Below are 26,228 nucleotides of genomic sequence, written 5' to 3' on the forward strand. Positions count from 1 at the left end.
GGCTTCAAGTGCAATAGTTTACACAATACGCGCCAAACAGTGGTTTGTGGAATGCCAGTCTCGCGTGACGCACGTCGAGTTGATTTCTTCGGACAAGTGCAAAGTTTTTTCTGAGTTGTTCCACAGCGGCTTCAGGGACGCGTGAGCGTCTTGGTGATTTTGTATTTTTAACAGAACAATCTGTCTCAACGAAGGTTTGTTGCCAAGAGTAAGTTGTACGCCTACTAGGAGACTCCCTAACTGTACACTCTACGAAAATGACGTTGAACTGCAGTTACTGATTGCAAATCGTGAAAACAAAACCCACAGCGAGCACGGTGGCTGAATTCGGCACTAATGAACTAGGTTAAGTCAAAACGATGTGTTTGCTATGAAATGAGAACTCATGCGAATTTTTAAGTTATCTAAATCAATTTTTACATCCTTTTAAATTTACGAAGTCCTTCTTGAATCAACCTTTATGGAGAGTGATAATTAATAAATTAAAGAAACAGAAAAATTGAAAAACGTCCCTGAATCGAGAGAATTTAAAAGAGGGATTTAGAAGATTATTTAAATGTTATACTACGTATTTTGCATCATATTTTCTATACATAAAAGGACCTTAATAAATAAATAAAACCATATTAATTGTTTAAAAAAATGGATGAATGGAGAGAAAAACTATTAAGTTAAAAATGATCTCATAACCTTCATTATTCAGTATTAAAGAAATCGTAACGTAAGTTCAAAGAGCATTTGACAATAATATTAAGTATAAATTCATACTATAAAAGGTGCGTATAAGAAAGCTTAAACATTATAATAAAAACAGAAGGGAATTTATTTTACACGTACTCCAACAATATAATTCTGAATGCCACATTTGCATATCAAGTAATATAAAACATGTATTAGTATTCAAGACCGAATGATTACAAAGGTTCATTCAATTTTTCACTGAATACAAAAAGGGCGCGTCTGTCTGTCTAACAACCTACCCACACTAGTTACCTGCCTGCCTAACACACCAGCACAACATTAATTCTTTAAACTTATTGTGAGATCACCACAATAAGCATTAACTGCGGGTATGGGTTACGGGTTGCGGATTTACATGACTCATTCTGAGTCACGCAATATGACGACGTAAAATTTCTGTAATAGTTTATACGGTATTCTAATGTCGAGGTCAATATTATTTTATTTAACATTCTACAATACGGCAAATGAGATTTTAAATAAATTGGAATTTTATAGGGTTCATCTTTTGTTTTTTATTTCAATTTCAATTAGAAATAATTGAAATTATTATTAACAAAAAAATTGTTTTTTAAATATTTCAACAATTTATCACAGTTGTTTTTTCTTATACTTCGCTACTTAGAATACTTAATCACTGCTATTTTGATATATTGTTAACCTTAACATTATTCGCCCTGCAATCATCTCATAGTGAACTCTCTCTCTCTCTTTCCTCTACTTTGAAATAAGGGTGGTAACGCTACTTATATACGCGCGTGCACACACACACACAAACGATACCTTTCTGTCCATCAGTATACATATGTGTATCGGATTCTAAAAATAGCCTACGTAAAAGAGAATCTAGGTTAAATACATATCGTTTATTGCATAACTTATTAACAATAAAAACATTATTATTGGTCATTTTCAGTACTCAGAAAAAATATTAGTAAACTGTCATTAAAATTTTATATAAGACTTGAAATCTATTATTTTACAATAACAATATTATTATAATGAAATAACCATGATATTTTATATCAATTTATGGTTTCAAATTGATTATTCAAAGTTTGAATTTTTTAATTTCTTTTTGATTTTAATAATGTGACGGCAGAGATTTACTTAGAGATTATTACAGAGATTATTACAGAGATTATTATAAGATTATTACAGAGATTATTATTATTACAGAGATTATAAAAAAAAAACAAAAAAAACAGTCTTTCTAGTTTATTAATTGTTGTAATTACTTAATAGTATAAAAACTACCCCTTTATAGGGGATAACGACTGTATCTCCGTAAATTCTTGCTGGATATTTATGATATATATTCATTGTCATTTAAATTTTAGTTAATCAAGGTTTTCTTTTTTTAAATAAATAAATTATAATCATTCTTCCAAGATTTTTTACAACAGTTTTCTTTTTTTGTTTTCTTTTAATAATACTAAATATTTGAAGCGGGCACAAAATGCTTCTTTAGCCTTTTGAAGGTCCTTTTTATAGCTAATTTACAACTGCACTCCATGTTTCCAATGTCATGAAAATAAATTGCAATTAGATTTTATGGTAATTTTATTCATATTATAGTTCTAGAAAAAAAAAAGATTGTTTATAATTTATGTTTTATGAACTAAGAACTTAATTTTAACGTGCTGTAAAGAAAAACTGCGAACTAGAACTTCGGTTGGTTTTTTAAAAGTAAATCACTGTTGAGTAGGATAAAAACAAAGGCAAATTTATAGATTATCAGATGAAAGAGGAAGATCCAATCCAGAGAATAATGTTTGCAGCAAAGAGTGTAGATTTAATAAAATAAATGTTTAATTTTATTTTTAAGTTGACTTCAAAGATTTTCCAATTATTTAATTTCAACTTTTAAATCAAAGAACTTGCAGATAAAGGATCTATAAATTTTAAGTTTTCTGTAACTGTTTTTGTAATTTGGCCGCAGAGTTAAAAAAATCAAAATTAAATGAAGAGGAATTCAATTTTAACGACTTTTTTAAAGTCATTTTTACTTTTTTTTTTAAATTATTTTTTATTCTATTTAATAATTGAACTTACAAAAGGGATTTACTAGGTTTACGAAAAACGCCGATGAAATGATAAAAAAAGACCTCTTATAAGTACGTAAAGGCGAAAAACCTGCGTTCTGTTAAAAAGAAAAAGAATACAGAGAAATAACGTAAAAAATTGCTACCGAGCATGAACTAAGGGTTTCTGGATAAGGAAATACAAATGCAATTTTTCTACTTTAAATTTTACAACTAATTTTGTAGAATTTTCGCTTGAAAATAATTTCAATATGTATGAATGATATTAAGGTAGAGATCGATTGCAACATTATCCTGTATTAATCGATAAGGATGACAAAAAAAATTTCTCCAGTCATCTATATGGATAATGAAATTTTTCGTTAAAAATATCTTCTAGTTATGTAATTCTGAAAAAATACACAACAGAATCAGGGAAGAAACATCCTCTAAAAAAAATAATAAAATCATCAAAATCAATCTACTAGAAGGGAAGAGTAAGATTAAAAACAAAACAGGATTAAATCGAGAAGTTCCACGTTTAATTTTTTATTTAAATCGGGTACTAAAAATCATAAAAATAAATGTCTTAGTAATGATAATAAGAATTAATATAATATCGGCTAGTTAAGAAAAACAATATGAAATAATAAATTAAACTTTTTAATTTTTTTTTAAATACTTTTAATTATATTCAACAATTAAAGTAAAGTAATTAGCGACTTATTAGAATGTAACTGTACCGGTAAACATGTAATCTTGAACAAACTCAAGCCGACCATTCCTGAGACGTGTGGTTAATTAAAACCCAACCACCAAAGAACGCCGACCTCCATGGCGTGAGTGGTAGTGTCCTGGTCATTCATCCCGAGGTCCCGGGTTCAAATCCTGGTCAGGCATGGCATTTTCACACACGCTACAAATCTTTCATCTCATCCTCTGAAGCAATACCTAACGGTGGACCCTGAGGTTAAAAAAAACCACCAAAGAACACCGGTATCCACGATCTTTTCAAATTTGAATAAAAGAAAACTACCTTTATTAGAACGTGAACCTGAAAACTCTCGACTTCGAAAAATCAGCCGATTACGACGACTATTTTACCACTAGACCAACCCAATGTGTAAATTAAAATTATTTTAGCTAGCTTTTATAAAATAATTCTCATTTGTTATTATATTCGATCTTATTAAAAAAAGCAGACAAAGTATTGCATGACTTTTCCGGCTATTAATAATAAAGATTAAAAGAGTTACAGCCTAAAAAAAACACACAAAAGAAAAAAACAAAATACATATTTTTTAAAAGTGGGGAATAAATTTTAAGAATTAAAAATTTTAGAGTAAAATGTTAGAATTTTTTCTAAAAATATTTATAGTATAGATTAAGCTTAATAAATTTGCTTAAGTAAAGTTTTCTCTAAATTTAACACCCCCTTTAATTAAGGCTAAAATAAGAAAAAGAACATTTTCAAAAACCTTTTCTATATTTTAGGTCCGGGATCTATAATTTAAAAAATTAATATTTCTAGATAGTTCTATGTATTAACTCTAAACTTTCAAAGAAATTTTGAAAAATATTTAAACTGAAGGGAGGTAGTGCAAAAAAACGTATTTCAATTTTATGGGGCGAGGTTGATTTTTAAAAAGATTTATTTTTGGATTATTTATATATGCATTGTATATAACAAATTTGCTTTATTAATTTTTCTTTAAAATACCTCTAAACATAATCGAAATAGGTTTTTGCGATATTCCCCCACCTCATAGACGTATTAAAAAAATATATATATTATCAGTGCCCCATACATACAAATATTTGAGCCAAATTTGAAAAAAGATCGGTTTCGTCAATCCAAGATAAAGTGAAAAGCAGTGCAACACACATATGTACACACACACATACATTTTTTTCGGTCTAGATGAATTAGTTGGACCCTAAAACGTGAAGATTTACAACAAAAAAAACCATACACCATTTTTGACATGATCACCATACTTCCCTCTTTAATATAGTTATTCTAGCCATATTTACCAGGACAGTAAACATTTAGGAATGAAAAGCTTAAGAAAAGACTGTGCTAAATTTATTTTATGGCTCAGCTGATTTATATAAGTTAATCAATTGACGAGTGAAGTTTAAATTAACTGTCCTCTCCTCCAAAATTGAGGTTCTTCAAATACAGACAGGTTTATAGGTTTTTTATATTGGTAATCCTACGTAGTCTTTTCTACGGGTAATAAATTAGTATGAATTTTTCATTATATCTTACATAAATAATAATAATAAAAATATTATAAATATCATACACATAAAAACAAAAGTAAACGTAAAATTTATTGCCTAATACATTGTAACTTTAATACTATTTTTCTCCATTAATTTGCTTTGTTTCTTCTTCCCCATTTATTAATCAATAACTGATAACATAAAAACGAAATATTGTGTCCCAATTTAATTGTGCTATAGAATAATAATGACCTTGATTTGTTATCAATTCCTATCCTTCTATGTTATTAAATAATAGAAAGGCGCTCACGATAAAATATCACAATTTGAATACATGATTATAAGATATAACTAAATAATGATAAATTTATTTTTTATTCTTTTTTTGACTTAATCTATTAAAAAAACCAATTATAAAAGTTAGACCCCATTTTTTCTGTTTTTATTTGTTTATTATCATTTATTTTGTGAAAAATTAGGTTAAACCGTTTCTTGACATTTTTAAAGCTTTTCTAGAAGGTTATTTTACAGTTATTATAATTTGTTAATTCAATATTATTTCTGTTACGTATTTTATAACTGATAGCCAATCAACCTTATGTTCTCCATTTTTCTCAGTCTTTCCTTTTTTGAAGGACTGATAGATAGTTTGTCCATTAGCATTCCAAATCATCATTTTCCTTTAAAATTTACCTCCACTATCCTATACCATAAAAATATAAGTAACTGTATAAGTCTTGTTTTATCTTTTCACATGAATAAAAAGCTTAATAATTCGTTTCATAATAACAATAAAAAATTTGATATGGACTTCACATGATTTCCTTGTACGCTTATTAAATTTGGATTTTGGGCTTTTTTGGACACTTTTGGTTCAGTCGATTGCAATCAAAAGGGGAGGTGCACAATTAGATGTTACAACAGTTCTAAATCCAAATTATCAACATCCTACGGCTAATCGTTTTTGAGTGATGCGAGATACATACGTAGAGACGTCACGCTAGTCAAAAATCGACGTCACTAGTCAAAATGGATATTTCCGTTGAAATCTGAAAACTGAAATTTTTCGCGAAAATAGTATAATTAATACTGCAGAAAAACTAAAAAGTAAACTTTTTTGGCTACTTTTTAATGTAACTATAATTTACGCCTGAAACGGACAAAGGATTTATAAAAATGATGGATTACTAACTATAAATTGTCTCCTTTTACTCAAATTATATTTTGGAATCACTAGTTTTCCAATCATCAGTTATTTTTTAAAGAAATATCTATTTTCATAGAATTTATTTTATAGAATAGAGCTATATTAAAGGGTAAAGAATGGTGATTATGCCAAAAACGGGTTATCGAGTTTACAGATCTTTAAGTTTTAGGGTCTAACTTATATGTAAGTGCGTACGTATGTATGCATTGTATCGCACTGTGTTTGCTCTTATAACTTAGGATTAACCGAACCGATTTTCTTCTAATTTGGCTCAAATATTTCTATGGGGCACTGATTGTATAAATTCTTTTTTCAAAATTCGTTAAGGGGATGGGATATCGCGAAAAAGCAGATTTCGATTTTCTTCAGAGGTATTTTAAAGAAAATTTATTACAGTAAATTTGTTACCTACAATGTACGTATACATAATAATAAAAAAATTAATCAATCCCCATCTCTTAAATTAAAATATATGTTTTTTGTTCTATCTCTCTTAGGTTTAAACATTTTTTTAAATTTATACTTCATACAAAGAGCTGTTAAGAAATGTCTACAATTTTTTTAAAATTATAGACTCTGCACCTAAAATGCAGAAAAGTTTTTTATTATTTCCTTTTTTATTTTAGCTTATATTGAAGGGAATGTTAGATTTGTAGAAAACTTTACTTAAGGAAATTTGTTAAGATTAACCTACACATAATATTTTTAGTAAAATGTTACTTAAAATCTATTTCCCGCCATATATATTCCCCAATATATATATATATATATATATATATATATATTTCGACTCTTTAACAATTCTAATCTGTATTATTAATAGCCGGAAAAGTCTGGTCAACTATTTTCGATTATTTCTGAGTCAGTTATTCTCAAATTCCGTTCTTCAATTAGAATATCGTAAAATTTGTAATAGAACAGAATTATTTATATAAATGGTATTTAAAATTAAATTTATCATTAAATTAATGTTGACTAATAATTTTAGTAAATATATACAAAACAAGGTCAACAAATTAATATATTATAGACGCCAATATAAGTAGTTCAATTTACTTTAAATTCAACAAAAAAAAAAACCTACCGATATATATTTATTGTTATCTTAACAGGTACTTAAAAAGTGAGTTTTAAAAGCAAGGTTTAATTTGTTAAGTAATTGCAGACGTGAACTTGGCGAGTAATTATATATAATTTTGAAAAAAATATGAACCTCATTAATCATGAAGAAAAAAATAAATATTAGATTAGTGGTTAAGACTTCTAGTTTCTTCAACATACATATGTTTTCAGTTTTCTTTTTCTTTAAAAAATTTAAGTTATTAAAAATTAAAATTATTATTATAATAAACAAACTAAATTACTATTATTTATTTGTAATTGTTAGCATAACAGAAAATTAAAAGAAAAATTAAGTAATAATTAGCGCAATGTACATAAAGGTTAAGAAATATCGTAAATTACCCTAGTAGGAAAAATATTACAGTCATTAAGATATTTTATTAATGATTATAATGCAGCCTCTAAAAAAAGTCGAATGAAATATAATTATAATGAAAGGTAAGTTTTCGGAATTTCACAGCCAAAAAAAAATAATTATAATTTGTAAACTAGACGAACGTACAGTTCCACACCATAACCTTTTTTTTTGTGGTGTGAAAATGCCTGGAATTCGAACCCAGGATCACCGGTTGAAAGGCCCAACAAAATAATATGATCTAATTAACGTTAAATATACAAATAAATTCTATTCAACGAAATAATATGCTAAAGTATAATGATTCGTGAAAAAAAGGTGAAAAGTCTTTGGTGTAAAATTCCGAATAAGTACAAAAAAAAAATGTGAAAGTTAAACCCAAAGATTTTATCATTAATTATTCCTACGATAAACAAACGAACTGTAAAGGAAAAAAAACGATAAATTACGCGGAAAAAAACATTAAATATTGTATGTATTTCTTCTTTTCTATATATTAAAAAGTACAAATATTTTTTACACTTTTTGAAATTAGTTTACACTTAAATCAGATCATGATTTTTTGTTTACTATTATCTTTTTATAAGAAAATTGAACTATTATTACCGTAATTTAATGAAATAATTAAAAATAACGGGAGTAGACCCTACCCACAACCATCCCAAGTTTAAACTCCCTCACCACTGTGACACAGTGCATAAGCGCGTATGAATAACACACAAATCCAAAACAGATCTGTTGAAAACCTTAAATTGAGCGTAACTCAGGAACTAATCAACGAATGTTCAAAACATTTTCACATGAACAACTTCAGATACACTACAACAGCATATCTAAATTTCAATGAAATAGATCTAGTAGTTTTGGAAATTTCCGAGCCACAAATCTTTTTACATAGGCGTATATATATATAAAGTAATTCAAAGAAATTTTGGGGGGGAAATTTTGAAAGTTGTGTTGGTAGCCGTGGGCGATTGGTACCACTTGATAAGTGGCGCCAGCCTCTCTAACCTAACCTGCCATTTAGTTGTCATGGATCCTTGGAGTGGTGCGCAACGTGCATTTGCTATCAAAGCGTTTTACAAAAACAATGACAGTGTGGAGGAAGCGCGTAGAGAATTTCGCCGTCATTTTAATCTGGGACGGCACGACCGTGTTCCATCAGCACATGCAATTAAAACATGGATATCTAATTTTGAGGAAACTAGTTCGGCTATGAAAAAGAAACCTCCAGGCCGTGAGCAAACCGTCCGTACACCACAGAATGTTCAAGCTTTACAAGATACTGACACACGAAGTCCACATCGGTCAATCCGTCGTCTCTTAGCATCTTTACAATTGCATAGTTCAAGTGCTCGAAGAATGTTAGTGAAGGACTTGCAATACCATCCATACAAGTTGCAGATCGTCCAGGAACTGACACCGAACGATGCAGTTGTGCTAGCACAATTCTGTAATGTAATGCTTCAGAAGATAAATGATAACGAAGAGTTTGTTCACGAACTGTGGATGTAGACGAAGCGCATTTCCACCTCAGTGGATTTGTTAACAAGCAAAATTTCAGATACTGGGCACAAGAAAATCCTACGCAGCTACACCAGCGTCCGTTGCACAGCCAGAAAGTGACCGTGTGTTGTGCTATGTCTTCTTACAGTGTTATAGGCCCTATTTTGAGGATGACAACGGTCTTGCGATTTACAGTGCTCGTTAAGTAGCCGTGCTTCAAACCTTTGTTGTGGAACAACAAAAGAGATTTCCACCGATTCTTAACACAGCCTGGTTTCAACAAGACGGAGCAACGTCACATACTGCAAGAATATCGATGGCAGCTGTACGCCGATTGTTTGGACAACGTGTCATTTCACAAAATGGTGACATTAGATGGCCTCCCTGATCGCCTGATCTCTCAGCTTGCGATTACTTTTTGTGGGCTCACCTTAAAAGCAAAGTGTTCCACAGAAGACCTGCTACAACGGAAGAACTGAAGGCAAAGATCCGAGAGGCAATTGCGGAAATTCCAGTTGAGATGTTACGTCAAACCATGAACAATTTAACGAAGAGACTTATGAGTGACATAGAATAGGTCACCTGGAAGATGTCATCTTTGAAAAATAAACTAAAATGTATGTATCCTAAAATGGCAACATTTGCACAATTACATGAAATAAAATTCATTTTCTAAAAAAATTTTTTCATTAACGTTATTTAATTTTTAAAATTTCCCGTTTCTTTGAATCACTCCGTATATAAGAAAATTTCATTTTAAGTAAACATGAAGAAAATTCAATATTACCCCAAATCCCACCGTTCGACTGAAAGTAATAGCGTACTTTTTCATTAAAGAAAAACAGCTATTACATTAATGGTTAGATAACTAGTTTAACCACATAAATATGTTTTAGTTTTCTTTTTCTTTAAAATAATTCAAATTATTTAAAAATTAAAAATATTATTTCAATAAACAAACAAAATTACATTAAGTAATAAACTTATGAATTATAAACATCTAGAAGGAATTTTTTTCCAAAATTTTACTTTTACAATGATACTATTTTTTCATGATTCTGAGGCACGCACATGTAGTAATAATAATAATAATACCAAAAAAATTTGATTTAAGCAATTCTAAAACTGCATAAATTCATTATACATTACATATATATATGTATATATATATATATATATATATATATATATATATAATCTGAAAGTAAAGATTACTAAAATAAAATATTCTCATTTTTAAAACCTGTTATTTTTCTGGATTATTTTTTAAAAAATCTTAAAGTTAAACCTTAAAACAAATATAAAAAAGTATTAAAAAGAAAATAAGTATCGTTCAAATTTAGTAACATTAATTTTTGGGAAGAGTTCATTGTTCCATTTTGATAGATAATTTGTATTATTCAAAATCAAGCTGATCATTATTGAGTTAATACGAATAAAAAATGCAACCGACCAGAATACTGTATACGGCGAATAATAAAAAAACAAAAGTATTTTGACTCGGAAGTGAACCTTCTAAAGCTACTAGGAGAAGAACATTTTACAGGTAATTTTCTACTCATACTTAACGTGTAAACGCGGATACTCAATATTTCTTTATTACGGTGTCTGTGACCTGTAAAAGAGAAATGAGAAACCTTTTTTTTGAAAAAAAGGTCAGGTCGCGATATTTATATTGCGAACGGTATGACCCTGAGGGTACAGTAACTAGAAAATATACCGAGCTGTTATTTCATACTCCCTCCCACATATATCTCTTTCTCTTCTATACGACTCACATATAAACTAATCTACAAACAAGACAAAGGAAACGAACGACAACGTACAGTAACCTTGCGTGGTTGGTGGTTAAACTTCTACTTGTCTTGTACGTACTCAAAGGACAAAGTTAAGTTAATAAATAAATAATATAAAACATTGGAAAGATTAAAAAAACGGATTACATAGAAAAGTAAAAGTTAATAAAAAAAATTGAGTAAATTTGATATTTTGTGGAGGATTATCTTACGTAAAGTCTTTTATTTCATTATTATTCATTTAGATTTATTACATGAAATAATCTCATTTGTAAATGATAAAGATATTATCTTAATTTTAATTATTTTGATTTAACATAACCGTTATTTTATATTTAATAAACGCGCGCGCGCACAATAACTAGACATTTGTTGCTGAATATATATATATATTCAGAGACAGAGAGAGAGAGAGAGAGAGAGAGAGAGAGAGAGAGAGAGAGAGAGAGAGAAAACAAAAAAAAAATTGAAAATGAAAGAAAAATCTAATCTTAAAAAGTTAAAAATAAAATAATTAAAAATCTACATTAACACATCAATTTTCTATTTGTCTTATTTTTTTATTATTATTATTTTTTTTTTTGTGTAATCTGTTTATAGAACCGAAATCGTCTATTTGGCTGTTCCATGATGCAGAAAGAACCAAGATCAAACTACTGAAGATTTATTATTTAGATTTTAGGCAAAGCAATTTGAATATTGAAATTTGATTGTTAGTTTTATTAACATCATTATTTCTGAACTATTCGGTCTGACGAAACTAAACAAGAACAATTACAAAAGAGTAAATTAGATTATAGCCAGTTTTCAGAAATTAGCACTAGATAAAAGAATAAAATAAATGAAAAAGGAAATTAAATGATAATAAAAATAAACTAGATATATCTTCATTTACTTATCTAACTGTTAACAATAAGTATATATTTTTTTTTATTCAGAGCTAATCTACTCGTATATAAATAAAAAAGTAAATGTTCGTTTGTTAAAAATCGTAAATCTTCGAAAGTTCTTCACTGATTGCTTTGAAATTTTGACACAACGTTGCATTCGAATACGCGGAATTTTTATATATCTACTATTTATATACCTAAGATATCACACCTGTGACAGGTAAAAACATCCTTTTTTTGAAAAACAGCGCTATCTGTTGGACGTAAAAGCAACAAGCGCTATACTAAATATTTTACGATTCCATTTCAATGTTTCCGATATGTGTGTTCGCTAAGACTAAAAAAATACTGGACCGATTTACACGCGGGAGAAAAAGGGAAAAATCGGAAAAGGGAAGAAGGAGAAAACGGAAAAAAGGAAAACGGGGAAAAGGAAATGGAAAGGGTAAAAAAGAGAAAAAGAAAAAGGAAAAGGGGGAAGAAGGAAGGGATAAAGGGAAATAAAGAAAGAGAGAAGGAAAGGGAAACAAGGACGAAAGGGGGAAACTGAGAAAGGGAATATGGTAAAAATGAAAATGGGAAAAGGAAATGGGGAAAGGGGAAAATTAAACGGGAAAAAGATAAGAGGGAAAGGAAAAAGGGAGAAAGGATAAAGGGAAAAAGAAAAAGGTTAAATTTTGTGAACTTCCGTAATGTTCATTTTGTTTATCAAACTTTCAATTGTGTTCATTTAATATATATATATATATATATACTCAAATCTAGTAATAGCGAAGCAATGCCGGGTCTGCTAGTAGACCCAGGATTGCTCAATTTAGCTCATTTTCAAAAAAATAAAAAAGAGAATTTTAGCTTAATTGAATCGCAGTTTTCTTGATTGCATTTTGGCAATATATAACACTCATTCATTTTCTCTAATAGTGAAAGCAGTTCACTAGAATAATGATTGGCGAATAGCAAAGCTAAGAATTATATTATGGTGATTCGAAAATGGTGTAACAGGAAAATTGAAGATGGTGGGGGTTGTTGCTATGACAACAGCCAATACCAATAGAGTAACTGAAACTAGTTGTTGCTAGTCCACCTTCCAGAAATATCCATCATTGAACGCAGAATAATATGAACATGAATTTAATGTTTTGGTTTGATTCAAATAATATTTTTATTAAACGGAAAAATAATAATAACGGTTAATTTTATTAAATTTATTTTACTTCTAAGGTTTAAAAAAACATTTTATAACTATTTAAAGTTCGAAAGGAGCTGGAACATCCAATTAAAAACATTTTATGAACTATAATTTTAAACCTATAAATTTTATATTTTTTAATTGCATTCTACTGAATAAATAAAAACAAAAATGTGTTCTCAAGTAAGGTAAGGGGTCCATCTCAAAATATTTTGGATTAAGATATAGCTAATATTTCAATCTTCCTTTAGATAAATTCATCCAGAAAGTTTTATTAAAATTAATTCAAATGTTTTTTCCTGATTCCTCGAAAAACAGACAACTGTTATAAATTTAGATAAAAAAACATTTTATCTATAGTTATGTATAAGATATGAAGAGATTAACGTTGGAAAAAATTGAAATAGATTGTTTTAGGCTCAAAGATGTCAAAGGTATTTTTAAGGAATAACGTACAGAATAAGGAAATAAGCGTTTAATAGAAAGAAACAATCATTTTGTAGTAAGATGGAATTAAAATTTTCTGAAAAACAATTTTGTGAAGTGTTACATTTGGAGTGAACTTTTGTAGGCATGAGAAACAATGAAACTGAGATCAAAAGGAAAAGAAATTCTGGAGAGATTTGAAATGTTCTATTTAGAAGGAAATTGGAAAAAATTAAGTGAACAAACAAGAGTAAAAAATTATGAAAATTAAACGAGAATCAAAACAATACGGAATAAAAAAAAAGATAATAATAATTAGCTGAGATGTTATCATGAGAGGAGAAGAATTGATCAAAAAAATGCTAGAAGGATTAGTAAGGGAAAGTAAAAAAAAAAAAAGACAGGCTGGAAAATATTAAAACGTTAGAGATAATCTAAAAGTAAATGGGTGCTACAGCGAACTCAGAATCTTAAGAAGAGAATGAAGATGGAAATGATTCATGGGATCTGCTTAAGGGCAAACCACCTTATGATTATATCATAAAGAAGCCCTTTCGTTTTGGTAAAAAAAAATATAGCTTCATTATCAATACATAAATTTCATTTTCTACTCAATCGAAAAAGTTTTATCTATTATGTTGAAAAATATATAGATAAAAATGAAAAGAAAAAAAGTAGAAGAGTTGAAATTATACAAAAACAAAATTATATTAAAAGAATAATAGATAAATACAACGCATAATTAATATACGTATTTAAATATAATAAATATTAAACGGGAAATTAAATTTTAAAATATAAAATAATAAATTTTAATTTTTAAATATTATCAGTAGATAATAAATAGTAAGATAATAACACATGAGTATCTGTTTATAAGATGCAATAAACTTCTACTACGTTACAGCATTTCGCTCTAAGCAATATGTACTTCATAAAAGTAGGAGGGAGGAAAATTTATCTGATTGTAGGAAAAATTATAAATTACCAATTAATACAAAATATTTTACGAAACTAGTCTATACATGTATACACACACATACACACGGATCAAACTGATATTTTTCATAAACTGAACAGGCTTTAATTTTTATTTATCATTATTATTCAAACAAGCATGATTTTAATGAAAACAGCGGTGTCCTACGGGCAGAGCCCTCTGGCTAGACAGGAAGGGCGCGCGAAGCAAGCCATAACCGGCTAAATATCCTTTGACCACAATGGAAACGCAAGTAACCATATAGCGTGGGCGAAGCCGCGACGGGTCTGCTAATATATATTTAAAACACGTCGTGAATGATTCATAATCAACGCCTAGCAAAACCTACTTAAGATAAATTGACGAAAATTTGTATACACGTTCTTCTTACGGTGTAAGTGCAATCTTAAAAAGGATTTTTCGAAATTTCGAGTTTAAATGGTTAAAATGGATTTTGAATTTTTTTTTGAAACCCGGCAATTTTTTTTTAATTTTCCGGTAACAAATGAAATACAGACTTGATTTTGGTGTGTTTAATTTTCATGTAAATATCTAAAAACCAATTTCTAAATTTTTCGAAATTCGATTTTAAAGGGGTGAAAAAAGGTTAAAAAAAATTGAACAATGATTGCAAATTTTTCCCATTTCCGATTACAGAGATAATAAAAGAGATATTCACTAGATTGGGGTTTGCAAATACTCTTCAGATAAATACCTAAAAACCATTTTCGGGTTTTTTCGCTTTTTCAAGGGGCGCGAACGTGTACGGCGTGGCGGCTTAAACAACACAGCCATTGCTACTAATACTGTATGTGCGACACGATTGGCTGCATCCGCCTCCGGTTATCTAAGTTTAAACATAAAATAAGAGTAATTAAAAGATATTTAAAAAAATAAGAAAACGAAGCACAGTCACCTCCTAGTGGTGTTTGTCGAGAAACGCTAAGAACCGGGAAAAATACAATTTTACCCGTACAAAGTACGGGTAATCAGTTATAACTAATATTTTTAAAATATAGGCTGACAGTTTTGAAACCCACATTCTTACATCACTCAAAGTTTCGGGTCCTGTCCTGACCAAACTGTTGCCCTGAAGAAATTAGAATACACTGATATTTTTTATAAATTGAACAAGCTTTAATTTTTATTTATCATTATTATTCTCACAAGCATGAGTTTAATGAACACAACGGGGTCCAAGGGGCAGAGCCCTCTGGCTAGAACGTGTAAATATCCCCTGACTGCGATGGGAAACACAAGTAACCGTATAGAGCCAGCCAAACCGTGACGGGGATGAGGTTTTAAAAATGACGATTAATAAGTCTCAAGGACAAGAGTTAAAGCTGGTAGGCATTGACTTGAAAGGACTGTTTCTCTCACGGACAATTTTATGTGGCTTTCTTTCTTTTTCTGTTTAGCCTCCGAAACCACCGTAAGGTATTCTTCAGAAGGTGAATGAGAATTATATGTATGAATGCAGATGATGTGTAGTCTTGTACAGTTCCAGGCCGACAATTCCTCAGATATGTGGTTAATTGAAACCCAACCACCAAAGAACTCTGGTATTAACTGTCTAGTATTCAAATTCGTATTAAAGTTTTACTAGGATTTGAACGTTGAAACTCTCGACTTCGAAATCAGCTGATTTGCGCCGACGAGTTTAGCACAAGACCAACCCGGTGGGTTTCAATTTGTATTATTATCGGAGTATACGTAAAAACCACCGGAATATTTATATAGTTTACACCTAACCATTCTCACTGCTACATAAATCATGAATGAAAAGAGTTATAAATACATAACCTAGACGTTCTTTTACTAAATTTAATGTGATTGTCTATTTCGATCATTGTTTATACCAAATAGGCTTTTTCAGATAGTTATTATGTGTTTTTCTGAAGTTAATGTAATTGTCTATAAAATATCAGTTTGTGTTATTATCATGATGTACGTAAAACTAAATTAGTTTATTAATTAATTTAAAGGGAATGACGACCATTTACATATTTAACAACTGAAAAGTTGTTAGTCATCCGAATTAATCTAGTTTTCCCGATAAGTCAAGAACAGTGATAACTCTGAGAGCAACAGCTCACACATAATTACTAAAAAAAGTTTATTTTCCATTTTTGAAGTTCTGTACATACAAATATATATATATAAATAATCCATTGTCTGTGTAATGGAGAGTTTATAATATAGTTTGCTGCGGGGTGAAAGGTAAAATAACAACGAAGGTAGAACAACAGTATTTTAAGAACATTGCTCTTATAAAACAGTTGGGCACCGCCTTCCCACGACTAGAAAGTTTTTTAATTCTCTTCTTTCAAGAACATTTATTTATTTATTTATAATATATCCTCACAAGTAACACACATACACACATTCACAAAAAGGCTGCGTGTATAAAATAATATTATTCATTCGATATTTCGAAATAAACCTACGTACCAATTTTTATTTTATGGCATAAGTAAATTTTATATCAGTAAGTGTTATATATAACACAATTTAATACTATACATATTTACGTTGACATTAATCATATTTACAGATATACCGGACTGTATAAGCATGTATTATGAATATATAGATACACCAAAGCTACCAAATCCACATCGTCAAATTAATTAATTTTTATAATATTGCTAAAGGAAAATACAATAATTGATATGATAAGAAAGAATTTTAGTCGAAACTTCGGAATTTCTACTCTAGCCACTTGTTAGAACATTTTTTCTTTGTCATTATCGAGTTGATTAAATAAAACATACGCCCGAGAATCCATTAGTCATTAAACTGTAGTATTTCATTCTAAAATACATTAGTAAAATATGTTTAAAATGAATTTTAAATTGATGAATCTTTCTTTCTTTCTTTTTCCTGTTTAGCCTCCGGTAACTACCGTTTAGATAATTCTTCAGAGGATGAATGAGGATGATATGTATGAGTGTAAATGAAGTGTTAGTCTTGTACATTCTCAGTTCGACCATTCCTGAGATGTGTGGTTAATTGAAACCCAACCACCAAAGAACACCGGTATCCACGATCTAGTATTCAAATCCATGTAAAAATATCTGGCTTTACTAGGACTTGAACGCTGTAACTCTCGACTTCCAAATCAGCTGATTTGGGAAGACGCGTTAACCACTAGACCAACCCGGTGGGTTAAATTGATGAATCTATAAAACAAATATCCCACGTAAATCATGCACTGATGACGATAATCACTGAAAGCACTATTAAGTGCGATATTTGAAATTAAAAAAAAAGTTACTATAGATTAGTCCACTTTAAAACTGTTATCGATAATAATTAATTATTTGAACAATCTATTTAAAAAAATAATAATAAAAAATAAATAAAAAAAGAAATTAAATAAACTTATTCAAGTTTCTTACGAAAAATGAAAATGGTTCTCAAATAGCAAAAATAACGCTCGATCAAAATCTCAAAAAAAAACCAAATCAACCAAAAGAGAACAAAAATTAAAATAATTAGGGGAAATTATAACACCAAATGCCTCACAAAAACCAGAGTAGAAAGGTACATTATAGAAGATGGAAAAAGCAAATCATATAACAAAGGATTATTTAACAAGAAATCTCTTTCTAAAAATACAAAACTGAGACATTCAGATTTCTGTATAGGGCAGACAATTTACAAACTTTTACTGAAAAAAATAAGCAAAATAGAAAATAGAATTTTATGGTACAAATATGAAAACATTTATAAGTAAAAAACAGAGGAAATTAATAATGATTTTGATGAGGAAAATGATTTTAATGACGAAAAGAAGATTTAAATCTTACGTATAGAATTTATGAATGAATGAAAGCAGATTAAGTAAACAAATTTTTAATTTTTTTTTAAAAAAGAAAGACAAAATAAGCTGGTTTAGAGAAGCAGAAAAATTTTTGGAAATAATCCATATACCAAAAAGCAGAATTCTGAACAAACAAATTTTTAATTAAGGATAAATAAATCTGTATTTCCAGAAGAGCAGAAGGAAAAGCAAAGTTGTAAATTGAGTGATGAGATGAAAAAGAAAGATGAGCAAAAAGATGAAGAGGTTTTGGAAAAGAAAGAAGTCTGAGCTGTGTAAAAGTGATCCTTAGAGGTTAGATAGAGAGAAATAAAGAAACAAATTTATAATAAAACCTATTAAACTAATCGGGTTTGGACAGAGGAAAATATAAAGAAACGGTTAAAAATTCCAAAGATTTTTAGGATAATGATAGAAGTGATGGGGTAGGCTACTCATAGGAGAGGGGAAACAGCCAGAGTTAGATTGAAGAAGTATTGGAAGGATGTAAGATCAAGAAGAGGAATGAAAAAAGTAAAACCTAAATAAGGATTGTTATAGACGAAAATTTAGTTTACAATAAAAGTTAATAAGACTTTAAAAAACTGCAGTAAAAATTTTAAAGGTAGTATTGTTTTATTTTTATTGAAATTCGAATTTATACTTTTTAAAAAGTAGAAAATAAAGAAAATACTGATAAGTTTTAAAGACAGTATTTTTTTAAATGTTTATTTTATTTTACATACTTTAATGTTATCTTTTTAAATAAATATTGACGGCCTATAAAAAAGTACCACTGGTATGAAAACACATTCGCTAAAAACACAAAAGTTAAGAACTTACGTCACAAAACTATACATGTAAAAACTCAAAACAATAAAGAACACAATTACCAAACACGATATATCATCCTGGAATAAGTAAACTGATTTGTAGCGATTGCAAAATTTTTTATATTGGTCAAACAAGACACGATTTAAAAGATACAATGAATACTTCAAAGCCTTCCACAGCAATAATGTTTACAATTTATGGGGTTAATATTTAACGTTTACTGGAGTAACATTTGCCAATCACCTTAAAGATACAATCAAAAATTAACGAATACTAAAAACAACCTTGGTTTTGACTCGTACACAAAATGATCACACATTAACATTACAAAATGTATACATACATACAAATCAGCGATGTACTACCATAAATGAACTCTTATAATGTAAATCCATCACACTTTCCTATCGTGCTTTAAATATATGTCCGCCTATTTAAAAAAAACCGCGAGCAATAACGTCGGCTGACACCAGGATGAGAACAAAAATGTTTTGAAATAAATAAATAAAAAAAGTCTTATTATACAAAATTAATCACATGTTTTCGTTTAAAAAGTTTATAATTATTTAAAAGAATAAGAAAATTAATGCAGAAAAATTACGTTAAATAATCACTAGCGATTTTTTCGAAAACTAATGTTTTCAAACTAGATGATATCTTGCTTTACTTGAGATGCAACAATTAAACTTCAAGTTTAAGAACCTTTATTAAATTCACTTCTAAGAAAGGACAAACAAAGATCTTAATAATAGAGAACTATACACAAATAATAATTCTAATTTTTTTGTAATATAACTTTGTTTGAAATTCTACATAGATGTTACTTCAATATTATATGAAAATAAAACACGTTTTTCTTTTAATCACCTCAAATATACTTTGGATGATATTATATAGGTTGTATAAATTATGTGATCTAATTGCGATAGATATCAGCTCTAAATATATCGCTAACAATACTTGGAAAAAAAAATATTAGAGGTCCTTATTTTTTAACCACCTCTTAAAGACCGAGAGACCATCTTCGGGGAACAGACTCGCACGTTCCTCGTGTGGCAAGAAACCTGGGACCGCGAGACTTAGAGGACGATGGACCGCAAGGCTTATCCTTCTTTTCGACCGCGGACAGAGCAGCGGCATGGAGAGGTGGAGTACTAGTGACCCAGTTTTTAACGGGTCACTAGTACTTCCGCGCTTATCTTCATGCTACAGATAAGGACTGTAATTTCCGTGAATATTAAAAAACGTTTGAATAAAATCTCAAAATTCGGCACAAATACTAATTAAGAAATTCTGTGAAAAAGTATTTCAAGAATCTTATTCAAATTATTATCTTTATGAGGTTAAAAATTGGGTTGAGGTATTTTTAGCTCATATTAACCGCTGAAGTATTTAATTTTATCTCACGACTATATAAAGAGACATGTCATTTTCGTTTGTTCCTGAACTGCAAATCATTACGAAATTTTAATGTAGCTTTCTTGTGACCCAAGAATGTTTACCACAGTTTAAGCCTCACCTATCTCACTATTATATAAATCATAAATAAAAAAAAAGCTTGAAAATAAATAACCTAGACGTTCTTTTACAAAATTTAATGTCATTGCCTACATCGATCATTGCCCATGTCATTATCTACTTTTCTGGTAGTTATTACGTGATTTAATGTCATTATTCATTAAATATCAATTTGTATTATTATGATAACATACATAAAAACTAATAAAATTAAAAGCAACGACGAATATTTTTTTTACATATTTTTCTAAGTTTTGATGGCGTCATAATATTGAATTTCGATATCAATATCGACTCCTTCAGAAAGTTAATGTGTTTTACTAACTTCAATGTTATTGTTTAATCTGGGCCACCCTTCTTCTTTCTTATTTTTCTGTTTAGCCTCCGGAACCACCGTAAGGCATTATTTTAGAGAATGATTGAGAATGATGTGTATACATGTAAATAAAGTGTAGCTTTGTACTGTCTCAGGTCGACCGTTCCTGAGATGTATGGTTAATTGAAACCCAACCACCAAGGAATACCGGTATCCACGATCTAGTATTCAAATCCGTATAAAAGTTTTACTAGGATTTGAACCTTAGAACTCTCAACTTCGAAATCAGATGATTTGCGATGGCGAGTTCACCACTAGACCGACCCCGTGGGTTAATCTGGTGGTCAACCGCGAGAACTTATCCTCACGCGATCAAAGTAGCACTCGTAGATTTTACATCCTGAACTAAGAAGTTCCTCCAGGGTAAGCTATACACATAAGTGGCATAAATTCGACTTTCAATTTGGTAGTAATATTTTCAAAACTCCTAGGTCGGCAAGATGACTGATAGGAAGAAAAACTTCTAGATCTACTAGAACTTTGATCGTAGACAACGTGAATTTATGTCAAAGATTCTTTAAATACTTGAAGAATAACGTATACGCTCGGCTGAAAATCGAGTTCAACCTTTGAAAAATGTAGTTAGATTTCAAATCAGCTTTTGATTATCACTCTAATTTGAAACATATTCAAATATATAAGAGCATTAAAATATGTAACCATTGGAACGTCAAAAAATGGAATGATAGAACTCCTGGACTATGCTATTCCAGCGGCAAAGTAGTTTTTGAGCAACTTCAATGTCCTGATTTCATGAAAAATTTGATTTTGGGAATAAATCCTTTATCTAAACATTTTATTTTATCCGATAAGTTGTGAATAGCAAAACTCAGAGCAACAGCCCACACACGATCACTACTAAAAAACTATTTCCAATTTTCGAAGTTCTATACGCATATAGCCCGGGTGAGGCCAGGACGGGGATGCTAGCATATATAAATGAGAAATCCTTTACAGTCACTCAGTATGTATTCTCCCATTTACTGAATTGACGTAGTTATTTGTAAAATGGTCTTTGTGAATACAAAAAAAAAACATCGTTAAATGGGTATTCATTTTAAGATTATAAATTCATTATTAATCAATGCTTTTTTAAGAACGGATGATAATTCAGTATAAAAATTAATGAAATTAACTGTAAAGAATATTGATAGTATTTAATGTAAAGTATTAAAATTAATACAATAATAATAATAAAATATTAATATAAGTTATAAATTTATAATTTTATCAATTAAAACACAGTCGTGAACGAATATGCATGTGTGTTCGCACGCGAGCGAGTGTGTTTGTATAGATAAATTGTAAAATTTTATCTTTTTCTTTTTTTAATAAAAGATAAGGATTACACTGCTTTATAACGTGCTAGAGAAAAAAAACTTGTCGTATGCTCTTTACAAAACAATAATAAATAATTAAAAATACAGGCTATAAATTATCATATGATAAAAAATTATGAGTGTACAAGGAAATGCGATAAATGTTTCCTTGATAAATATTAAAATAAAAGCAAGTATTTTAAGTTATTAATAACAAAAACCACAAAAGTTTCTTTGAAGAAAAACGTTTAACTAATTTTTAATGCCAATATTCGAAAAATGTATGCCTTCAACATTAATAAAGCAGTTTTCAAAGTAAAAAAAAAAATCAAAATTTCCATTATTTACATATTTTGACAAGAAATTTATTTGTATTTTTTTTTTAAGTAGTAGAAAAGAATATATGTAAGATTTTAAGAATTTTGTTTAAAGTAAATGGAGGAGGAAAGGAAATATATAGATATTTTTGTAAAATGAAAAACAAAAAAAAGAATTGTAAAATTATCAGAGGTAATAGGTCATCTTTTAAAGTGCTTATGGTTCTTACAGGATGCTAATTGTAAAGAATTGCATTGTGTATATGTATATATGTCAATTTATATATATATATATATATATATATATATATATATATATATATATATAATATTATTATATATTTATTATATATATAAATTTTTTTTTAGAATATATAGATTAATATCTTTTGATTCACTTTATAACCTTCACTGTAGATTTAAAATCAAATTTTTATAAATAAACATTAATTTTTAAAAGAAATATAGTGAAAATATTAAAAATTGTTTTTCTTGTTATTATAAAATAATTATAATATTACCTCAAATAACAAAAAAAAACACTTTAAATGTTTAGTTCAGTTCCAAGAAAATGTTTAAAAAGTGATCAGCCGTACTGAAAAAGTGAACATAGTACGAACATTAAGAAAGTAGAAGTTGTAAAAGGTGTATCAACATCATCAGATCGACAAAAATAGAACTCACATGAATAGAAAATGAAAGCCTAAAAAGCGGTTTTAAAAATTCACTATAGAAATGTACATTTACTAATGACTGTTTTTTTACGAAATAAGATTTTACTCACTGAAAAATCATTTCTTCAGTATATTTTTAATACCACTTTTATTCTTTTATTTTCTGTTTGTATGAGTCTGTTGATTTGGTACACCTTTTACAATTTTTATTTTTTTTTAATACTCCAAAAAAAGTAGATGAAAACAAATAGAAATTCAATAGCAATAAAGATCATTACAAATACAATCCAAATGTGAAAATGTTAGACTCTGTTAGTAAAAGAAAAGCCTCTTTGGCAATCTTATTAGAATGAATGATAACAGGCTGACAAAACAAATCTTCAACCACATTTATGAAAAAAAGAATGCAAATCATAGGACCTCAATGGCTTATAAAGACCTTATTCCTTTCCTTTTTTCTGTTTATCCTCCAGGAATTACCATCAGGTATTAGAGATGAATGAGGATGATAAGTATGAGTGTAGTCTTGTACAGTCTTGGGTCGACCATTTCTGAGATGTATGGTTAATTGAAACCCAACCACCAAAGAACACTCATCCACAATCTAGTATTCAAATCCATATAAAAGTAACTGCCTTTTCTAGGACTTGAATGCTGGAACTCTCGACTTCAAAATCAGCTGATTTATGAAGATGCATTCACCACTAGACCAATGCTGGGGGGGGGGGGTCAGGTTTATAAAGACCTAAAATAAGTGAAAACCTCTGAAGGAATAATATAAGATAAACAACACTCAGAAAGGGTACAAGATTTTAGGAGTTTCAAGAGAAGGGGAAAAAAGTAACCGACAACTTCAGGTTAGAAGAGAGAAGGCAAAAACAAAGCAAAAGAATGAAGAACTACTAGAAGTTCAGGAAAGAAAATGCTCTGAAGAAAGAGAAATCAATGCAAAATGGTGTCCTTCAAAACAGTGTTTATAATATTGCTAATAAAACTAGTATTAGCTAAGACTTTTACAATGAATTATGATAAACAAATTCAGTTTTGTTAACTGGAAGATCAGTTTAGAAAACACCCAGAAGGCAGAGAAATGAATGGAAAATGTTGCTTCATTTGATTCTCAGTTGTCCAAACTAGAGAAAAAATATACTTTTTTATTTATTACTAATAAAAATTTAGAAAGCTTAGTTAATGTGCAGAATGGGAATGGATTGCTTGACTGAAAACTGGCTTCTTGCTATCTGCAACGTCTTGTCGGGGTACATTATCCCCTTCACTGAACTATTAGCAGTGCCAACTCTATTTCAGTCACTCCAAAGCCCACTACTGGGCATCTCTGTGATTAATCTAGATAAGCAGTAATCAAAAAAAAGTTTAAAAGAATTATGAAAAAAGAAAACTAAACGTTATCTTTGTTAAAAACGGCACTGTTTTAATTAATTTAAAAATCAAACTTGAGAATAAAGTATTGGACAATGTAAGAGGGTTTAGTTATGGCAGTTGTAATTTAATACATAACTGTAAATTAAAAAAGGCACTAACGACTAAATACAGCAATGAAAAGGTGCAGTATTTTATATTATTTAAACAAAAATTTATTTCAATAAAGCTTCTGATTAATAATAGAAACAGAATGCATAGAAAGAAAACTTTATCAATACCTACAGTACATAATATGTAGCACTTTATGGTTTTGAAAATTGAAATATATCAATCCATAAAAACAGGACTAGGAAGTATTCACTATGACTTGGTTTAAATTGTTAGTAAAATGAAAATGGTTATAGGAAGTTTTGGAAAAATTGGAGAAAACAGAAATATCTCTATAAAGTGGAATACATCTCGTTATAAGAGTTAAAGGAACTTTACTAGGGAAAAAAGATTAAATTGAGCAAGAAAGAAATACAACCACTAAATATATGAGGATATTGACAATTTATTATATGTACGGGAGAAAATATTAACTCATGGAGGAGAGGAGTGGTGTACAAAGGTCTAGTTGCTATAAGGATATAAATTAAAGTTGAAAAAAAATTGAAACTGGTTCTATCAGTAGAATATCAATAGTCCTATATTCAACAGTAATAAAGATCTTATATTCAAATATTGATATTCAACATTTAATATTGTTATTAAATACTTGTAAAATATTAGTAAATTGTTCTGGAAATGGAGGGGGAAAAGAGTTTGTTACAATCATAACAGTAGTACAGATAATATAACATTTGCATTTCATTGATCTCTTATCAATATAAGAATAATACAATTTGAACAATTTTACAATGCGTCTCAGAAATGGAAAAAACAATTTTTTTCTCTTAAATCGTTAGAATTCCTGAACTCTCTCTATTAGAAGGCTAAATAGTATATTCAAAAGATAAATGAGAGTAACTCATTCAATGGTCTATGTTTTTATTCTGGAAATTTCACGCCTTTTTGTTAGGTGAATTGGTCTTTTGATAAGGTTCTAGTGAATGTTTTTAATTTTTCTTGATCTAGACCATCTTTCTTCATTTGCTTATAGCTTCTCTTCTTCCAGTGTTGAGAGCATCTCCATTCTTTTTTTGATTTCCATTTTTATTTCTATTTGGTGAAGAAAATTTCTAAATAGGATATGCCCCAATCAAGATATTTCCCTCTTTCTTACCATCTCCATTTCTTCTTTTGAATTCTGTTCATCAATTATTCTTTTCTACATCTTCATGTAATTTGTCCATATGCTTTATATTTTACATTCATCACCATAATCTATGTTTCTAAACTATCCAAATAGTTGAATAGTTTTTATTCTTAGGGATAATCTACGATACAATGTATACAAAAAAAAAAAACAATCACAAAACATTTGACAAACCTTTTGCACAGTTGAATCGAAAACTTACTTTCTATAAGAATCATTTTCAAAATCTCTTTCATTCATA

The 26,228-nt window shown here is 29.0% G+C and overlaps 1 protein-coding gene across 3 annotated transcripts in view; it reads right to left on the reverse strand.

Moving 5' to 3' along the window:
• Myo61F (unconventional myosin 61F) overlaps positions 1–26,228 on the reverse strand; it is a 244,025-nt gene that overhangs the window by 55,185 nt on the left and 162,612 nt on the right. The window lies entirely within an intron of this gene.

Source organism: Lycorma delicatula, chromosome 4, assembly GCF_047948215.1.
Source record: "Lycorma delicatula isolate Av1 chromosome 4, ASM4794821v1, whole genome shotgun sequence".
Taxonomy (NCBI): Eukaryota; Metazoa; Arthropoda; class Insecta; order Hemiptera; family Fulgoridae; genus Lycorma; species Lycorma delicatula.